This window comes from Ictidomys tridecemlineatus, chromosome 9, assembly GCF_052094955.1.
Source record: "Ictidomys tridecemlineatus isolate mIctTri1 chromosome 9, mIctTri1.hap1, whole genome shotgun sequence".
NCBI lineage: Eukaryota > Metazoa > Chordata > Mammalia > Rodentia > Sciuridae > Ictidomys > Ictidomys tridecemlineatus.
Window position 1 is genome coordinate 93,794,146 of NC_135485.1, and position 8,488 is coordinate 93,802,633.

The following is an 8,488-nucleotide window of genomic DNA, read 5'->3' on the forward strand; positions in this document are numbered from 1 at the left end:
GAGGTTCCTCAAAAGACTAATCATATAACCAACATATGATCCAACTATTCCACTCCTTGGTATTTGTCCAAAAGAATTGAAGTCATCGTACTATAGTGATACATGCATGCCCATGTTTATAGAAGCACAATTGACAATAGCCAAATTGTGAAACAGTCTAAGTGCCCATGTACAAATGAATAAATAAGAAAATGTGACAAAATTGTCATTTACCAGAAAATAATGGAACTTGAGAACAATATGTCAAGCAAAGTAATCCCAACTTGGAAAATCAAGGGTCCTATTTTCTCTCATATGTGGAAGTCAGAGAGGGAAAAAAGGTTTAAAAAAAAGGCAGGGGGAGAATCTCATGAAAGTAGAAGGGAACCAGTGGAGTACAGGAAGGGAAATGGGTAAGGGAAGAGGGGAGAGATAGAGAAGGGATTGGGGAATGAAATTGAGCAAACTACATTGTGTGCATGTATGAGTATGTTACAAGGAATCACACTAATATGTATAATTATAATGTACTAAAAATATATTTGTAAAGAAAAAGGAAATGGATCAGTTTGCAAAAGAAGTGATACATAGAAAATACTTAGATTTGAAATGAGTAAGTACAGAAAACTCAAGTTTTGTTTGAGACTTCATAAACTTAGTGCATTTTTAAGATGTTTTAGCTATTTGAATGTATCTACTAGAACAGTGAGACATATAAATATGTAATACTTTGTGGTTTGATCTGGATTATCCGAGGCAGGTAACAACAGCAATTGTCAGTTTACAATGTTCCTGTAAGCAAAATTGAGTTTGCTTTGAACTTTAGTCTTTCTTATACTCTAAATCCTGTATAGCCTGTGTGATATTTTAACATTATAGAAATGAGGCTGGTGAAAATTGAATGAAGATTTACTTTTTTCTATCTGGGATTTAGTATGCTGCAACAGTTGAAACAAGCTGTCTTAAAAACTTGCTGTTAACACAAACCAACAGGTAAAAATAAAAGCTGCACCATTAAACTGGCTCAGAAGTTTTTAAAAAATCTAACTAGTCTTCACCCTAGGCAGAGGCTGCCTAGTTGGCATAGGATCTGGTAAATTTCAAGGAAGTTTATCTTTAGATTGTAAGTTCCCTATGTGAATGCTACATGTGAATACATAGTTGTTTGTAGCATACTTTATTTAGAAATTTGGGATTTCAAAATACCAATGCCAGTTGGTTGTAGTGGTGCACATATGTAATCCACGTGGCTCAGAAGGCTGAAGCAGGAGGATTCCAAGTTCAAAGCCAGCCTTAGCAATTTTGTGAGGCTCCAAGCAACTTAGTGAGACCCTCCCTCAAAATAAAAAATAAAAAGGGCTTGGGATGTGGCTTAGTGATTAAGCACCTCTGGGTTCAATCCCCAGTCCCAAATAAATAAATAAACAAACAAACAAATACCAAAAAAAACAACATAGTCCTGCCAATTTAAGAGTTTACTGTAAGACTTAACTTTAAGAACTATGCCAGACTTTTTGTTTCATACTATTATTTGTAATATATCTGTGAAAATCTTTAGGATGGTTGTTTTTGTTATAGATGAGTTCAATTCTCAGCACTGCATACAAATAGATAAATAAAATAAAGTTCCATCAACAACTAAAAAATTTATATATACACATCTATATGTATGTGTGTGTGTGTGTGTGTGTGTATATATATATATATATATACACAATTATATATATAATCATATATATAATTGTTGTTTAATTTGAAAGATTGTTTCCCCTTGCAAAATGAAATCTGTGAGCATGGAACCAAGTCCAGGTATAACATCCTGTGGGCAGCCATATTTTATTTTTTAAAAAAGTGTTGATGAAGGCTGGGGTTGTGGCTCAGTGGTAGAGCACTTGCCTCACATGTGTGAGGTACTGGGTTCAATCCTGAGCACTGAATATAAATAAATGAACAAAATAAAATATAAAGATATGTCAACAAATGAAAATTATTTTTAAAAAGTGTTGATGAATTTATAATTTATAATTGTGTAATAGTGGACTTTGTTATCCCATGAAAGTAGTTGTTACACAGTTCTTATTTTATAAGCAGCACAACCAACAACACTATGGATAGACTCTTGAAGTGAAGGAAATTGGGATTGTCACTTACGTGATTGTTAGTAGTTACATTTTTTAGTAGAAGCCAGTTCATGGTCAATGATATATAGTTAACATTTTAAGGTATAGCAGCAAGTTGGAACATTGTAACCCAAAGTACATTGTCCATAAAAGATGAGGTTTTTTTCTGTAGCATGAAAAATTTCCATGAAGTTTTTAAAATTGCTTCATTTTATAATTTGAAGTGTTAACCCACCATTGTGCCTACCCACAAGTATAGGGTCTTAATTAGAATAAGATATGTCCTATACTTGTATAATTTTACCAAAATGGATTCTATTGTCATGTATAAATAAGAAGAACCAATAAAATAAAATTGAAAATATATATATGTGTGTATATATATATATATATGTGTGTGTATATATATACACACACATATATATATGATTACTTAGTATATCTGCACAAATACCTTTGAGCCATGATTCTAGTTGAGCCCTTTGTTAGCCCAAAAATGAGTAGTCTCTCCCAGATGGAAAGTTTTAAAAAAAATTTCAAAAACTATAGTATATTACCATCATGCCATATAATAACATTTTGACTAAAAACTGACTTTCTAGGGCTGGGATTGTGGCTCAGTGGTAGTGCGCTTGCCTGGCATGCATGATTCACTGGGTTCGATTCTCAGCACCACATACAAATAAATAAAATAAAGATCTATCAACAACTTAAAAAAAAAACTGACTTTCTGGGGCTGGGGATGTGACTCAAGTGGTAGCGCACTCCCCTGGCATGTGTGCCCGGGTTCGATCCTCAGCATCACATACAAACAAAGATGCTGTGTCCGCCAAAAAAAACTAAAAAATAAATATTAAAAATTCTCTCTGTCCCTCTCTCTCTCTCTCTCTCTCTCTCTCTCTCTCTCTCTCTCTCTTTAAAAAACAACTGACTTTCTATATGACGGTGGTCTGATATGATTATAAGGGATCTAAAAAATTACTATTGCCTAGTGTTGTGCTTTGGATAGGAGGTGTCCTCCAAGAGCTCCCATTAATGCAAGAATATTCAGAGGAGAAATGACTAGATTATGAGCTCTGTATCCTGTACAATTTCAACAAGAAGAAATACCAGCTGAACTTCAGGACATGAGTTCCTCCTAGTTTGAATGGACTGATTGGGTGGTAACTATGGGTTACCACCCTACCATTGTGCCCACCCACAAATATAGAGTCTTAATTAGAATATGTCCTATACTTGTATAATTTTACCAAAATGGATTCTATTGTCATGTATAAATAAGAGGAACCAATAAAATAAAATTTAAAATATATATGTGCATAAAACCACCTTTTATGGGCAACTGGAAATACAAAAGCTTTGTTTACACCAGCATCATTTGAAATATATTTATATTTTTAATATATATTTCATATTTTTAAATTTAAAATATTTTAAAATTTTATTTTATTGGTTCTTCTTAGTTTTACATGAAAAATAGACTCCATTTTGATAAAATTATACATATATAATTTAAAGTGTTTCATGAGAATTTTAAACAGATCCATCATGATGCACAATATGGTTGAAAGGTAAATGTAGAATTAAACATGGAGTTTTGACTGTCCTTCCTCTTAAAAGATCAGGAGCAATTTCAAATTATTCTACAATTAGATTAAATCCTAATGCAACATTTAAAAAAAAATCACAGTAGATAAATCTCCCTTCTCATGTGGGACATCTATTTTGCAGATAAGCTGTAACCATTTTCTCATTTCCTATTCATAGCACTACCCAAGGTTATTTGGCCTCTGTCCCCTCTCTCCTCTGAAAACAGCTCTCATGACAGTCACCGATGATGTGCCTGTTGTAAATCACACAGGAACTTTCAAGTTCTAGGTTATTTGGCCTGGATTTGGAGCATTTGACAAAACTTTGGACCCTTCAGATGATGTCCATCTGCTGGTCGTAAACCTTTGACAGCTGTCTATCCCTTTTAGGATTAAGTTTTAAATCCCTGCCACCTGGTAAGTCACTTACTAATGGATCTCCTACTTTCCTCTCCATCTTTATCTCTCATTCTTAGCCTTGTTCTTGGTTCCAACTGTCCAGATCTCTGTAATCCCCTGGAAGTGCCAGGTACCACCTCCTTCTTCTTCGCCTGGTTCATCCCTACTCACTCCGCAGACCACAGCTTTGGCATCCTTTACTCTGGGAGCCGTGGGCTTCTAACTTTGAGTTTGGAGCCCTTCCCGTATGTTTCCATGGAGCTTCTAATTACTTGTTTATCACAGTGTGTTACCCTCATCATTCAGGCACTGTGATACCTGCCTGAATCCCCTAAGTATATAAGACCCATTAGAGTGGAAACTAATTCTATTCAAGAGATATTTCTAGTAGAGTACCTGGCACAGAGAGTTCTTTAATAACTACATGAATTAAGGTTATTCTTTTTGAAGACCTACTTAGTCCAGGTGCTGGGTTACATGCTTGACAAATAGTCGTCTCAACCATCATGAAAACCTTTCAAGAGAATAATTTCTATGATCAGGAAATTGGGCCACCAAAAAGCAAAATAATTTGCTCTTAGCTGGTTAGATCTGGAGTTGCCCCGCAGCCAGTGATGTACAACCTCAACAAGAAGAAACACCAACTGAAATTCAGGACATTATACCTGGTCAACAGAATTCCAAGATAAGCTTCTGCGGCTCAAGGGCTTGACTTGGAAGCTGCTCAATAGGAATTGACTCAGTCCCAAACCAGGAATGTATTATATATACATTATGCATCCCTTAACAATGAGGAAATGTTCTGAGAAATAAGTTGTTCAATGATTTTATCATTGTGCAAACATCATTAGAGTATTTCACAAATCTACATGACATAGGTCAGCCACTCAACATGACTTCTTGATGCAATCAAGAAAAGTGTTCAACAAGAGACGCGTGATGGGTAATAATGAGTGTAATACATTCCACTACTGTCAGGTATGTAAAAAATAAATTTAAAAAAGAAAACTTACATGTGAAAATCTAAAGTGAATACCATTCTCTATTAAAGAAAACTAATCTAAAAAAAAGAAAAGAGAGAGAGAGAGAGACGCATGAGATGGCTGCTGACATAACCAGGCATATTGCTTTGCTGTAAACTTTTTTTTCTAAGTAGAAAGAGTACATTCTGAAATAATGATAAAAATATAGTATAGTCAATACATAAACTAGTAACAGTTCATTATCATTATCAAATATTAAATACTGCACTGAACGTGCTCTGATTTATACTACTGGCGACACAACAGCTTTGCTTACACCAGCATCACCTCAAATGTGAGGAACATGTTATGCTGTGACATTAGGGTGTTCTTCTTAAATCACTAGATGTTTTAGTTAGTTTTTTCATCACTGTGACCAAAATACCTGACAAGAACAACTTAATGGAAGAAAAGTTTATTTGTGGATCACCAATTTCAGAGGTCTCAGTTTATATATGGCCAACTCCATTGCTCTGGACCAAGGTGAGGCACAAACATCATGGTGGAAGGGCCCAGAGGCGGAAAGCTGCTCCTTTCATGACAGCAAGGCAGTGGTGGGGTGGTGGATGGCACTATAGAAAAGCACCCCTCCAAGGCATGCCCCCAATGACCCACCTCCTCCAACCCACCTACCCACAGTTACCACTCAGTCAGTCCATTCAAACTGAGAGGGACTCATGAGGTTACAGCGCTCATAATCTAGTCAATTCTCCTCTGAATATTCCTGCATTAATGGGAGCCTTCAGGGGACACTTCCTATTCAAAGCACAACCCTAGGCAACAGTAATTTTTTAGCTCCCTAATAATCATATGGGGCCACCATCATGTATAAATTCTGTTTTTAGCCAAAATGTCATTATATAGCATGATGGTAATATGTTTTCGACATTTTTTTTAAAAGGGGAGGTGCTTTGCAGCTGGAAGAGACTACCCATTTCTGGGCTCACAAAGGACTCAACCAGGATCATGGTTCAAAGGTAACTGTGTAGATAGACCTACTCATCAAGAACAATATCTCCTCCATGTGGTTCTGACATCCCAGGGACTAGTTTTTCTGTACCTGGATTATCTCAGAGTCAGTTGCTAGTCAAACTAGGGATTCCTCCTAGAGCTTAGAGCACACAGAAATTATTTAAACTAGCCAATTCTACACTGTTTTCCAGGACCTTCTTTCACTTTTCTGCAGAAATCATGATTTAGACTCCTGCCTAAACCTCTACTAGCTCCTATCTTCTACCTCCTTACAACCTGGTGTCTTTCTCATGTGGCCCTGGATGGCATGACTGTCTCTACTACCTGTGAATATAAAAAAATTTGTCCCTCCTGTATCTCCTTTTAGGGCCACACTTGGCTGACCATTTCATAAAAGATACAAACCAGAGTGAGCTTGGACATGGTCCTGAGGTCAAAGGGAAGATTCTACCAAATGCCAAAAGCAAGAGAAGAGCAATCACTGGTTTAAAGGAAAACCATCAATGCTATTCTCATGTTGGAAATTTGACTGTTAAATGTTTCTCAACAGTTTTACAGTTTTCTTCCCCCAAAGGCCACAAAGCTAGTAATTGGTAAGAAAGGATTTGGTGGGCTGGGGATGTGGCTCAAGCGGTAGTGCGCTCGTCTGGCATGCGTGCGGCCCGGGTTCGATCCTCAGCACCACGTACCAACAAAGATGTTGTGTCCGCCGAGAACTAAAAACAAATAAATATTAAAAAATTCTCTCTCTCTCTCTCCTCTCTCTCCTCTCTCATTCTCTCTTTAAAAAAAAAAAAAAAGAAAGAAAGGATTTGGTGAGCTTGGTTCTATAGCAAAAAGGATATTCCCTATTTCTCTAATCTTCAGAATGACCTAAAAAGAATCATACGGATGCAAAACAGAGTTGCTAGAAAAACCTTCATCATGAGTCCAGGACAAGGTGAATTCATGTCTGTCTTAAAATCCCCTTCTCTTCATAAGAACTTTTCAAACACTGCTGAGAAGAGTATTTGACCCATCTGCATTTCCTGCCACAACCTTTCCTGACTAATTTTATGAAGGTATTGAAGTTGGGATGTTAAGACAGTGTTGAAGTGGGAATAAACTCAAGGATGGTTGTCCTAACACCAGACTCAAAATCTATACTTCCTACCCACAAGCACACGCCTTTTTCAGAAATTCTCTGAATGAAATGTAGGCAGCTAATCATTTCTTGGGAGAATACCTTTTGACGAATTCCCAAACGTGATTGATAGTATTTCTCTCTCAATATGACATTTTTCACCAATATTTATGTAAGAAAAATGTTCTCCTCTACATTTGTCTTTAAAGCTCAGTACTACATGTTAAACAAAACAATGCACATTTTAAAAATCTCAGTTACAATCCTCTTGATAGAATATAAGAATCACAAGAAAAGAGCTCTAGTGCTAAGCAAGTGGTCATGCAAATTGTGTGTTACTAACACTAAAAGATCACATTAACTGCCTACAAAGCAAGGACATTAATATCCATATCAAGTTTTTGGTGACCAAGGAATGATGTGTTAAATATTTCCACATCCTCACATGACAGATAATTTGTTATATGTAGTACTCTTCTGTGTTCGACCACATTTTAGGAAATTGACTCAGAGTTTGGGGTTAATTTGCAGCATGATACCATTTCTATAATCTAAAATAATGTAAAATCTTTTTCCTACTAATAATCTTTTACCATAAAATCTGGTTTTTATAAATGAATTATCGAAATTAAGCAGGAAATATATACTTGTGCAGAGAATATCAAATCAGGAATTGGACTAAATTAGCACCCTTACCCAGACTAAGGGATTGTCCCTCTTCTGCCCTCCTCTGGCTTTACCCTTGCACAGGAGTGAGGAGACTGCAGGGAACTATTTGCCTAGAGCTCCTTCTAGACCACACTCTAAGTACCTGAAACTTTGGAACTCCCTTCAAACCAGAAGAAAAGCAGAGGGCAACAGGGTTTTGTCACCAGAATCATCCCCTTTTTAATCAATCTTTCCAAGAAAATCTGTATCCAATGACTTCTGCTGACATTCTAGAACGGTATCAGATGATATCCTAACTATATGGGCGGCTAGAAATATACCCAAGAGCATTGCCACAAGCAAATAAATAAATAAAGGAGGGGGAACTATATTTAAAACAGGAAGGGAAACTGAGTCTACTTAGGTAAATGGAAGCTTCTGCTACAGGTACAGTATTGGTGAATAACTGTAAGTCACCAAATAAACTTAAACTTCCCTCAAGCCAGCATTGCTGTGTTTTGGTTTTCACCTCCAAGTAAGTTCAAAACCATGTCCAATGGTCAATTAGTAGGCATGGATAGCAGAAGAATATCCGATTATCTTGATTTGGGGGAAATTGCCAGTGATCCCAGTTCT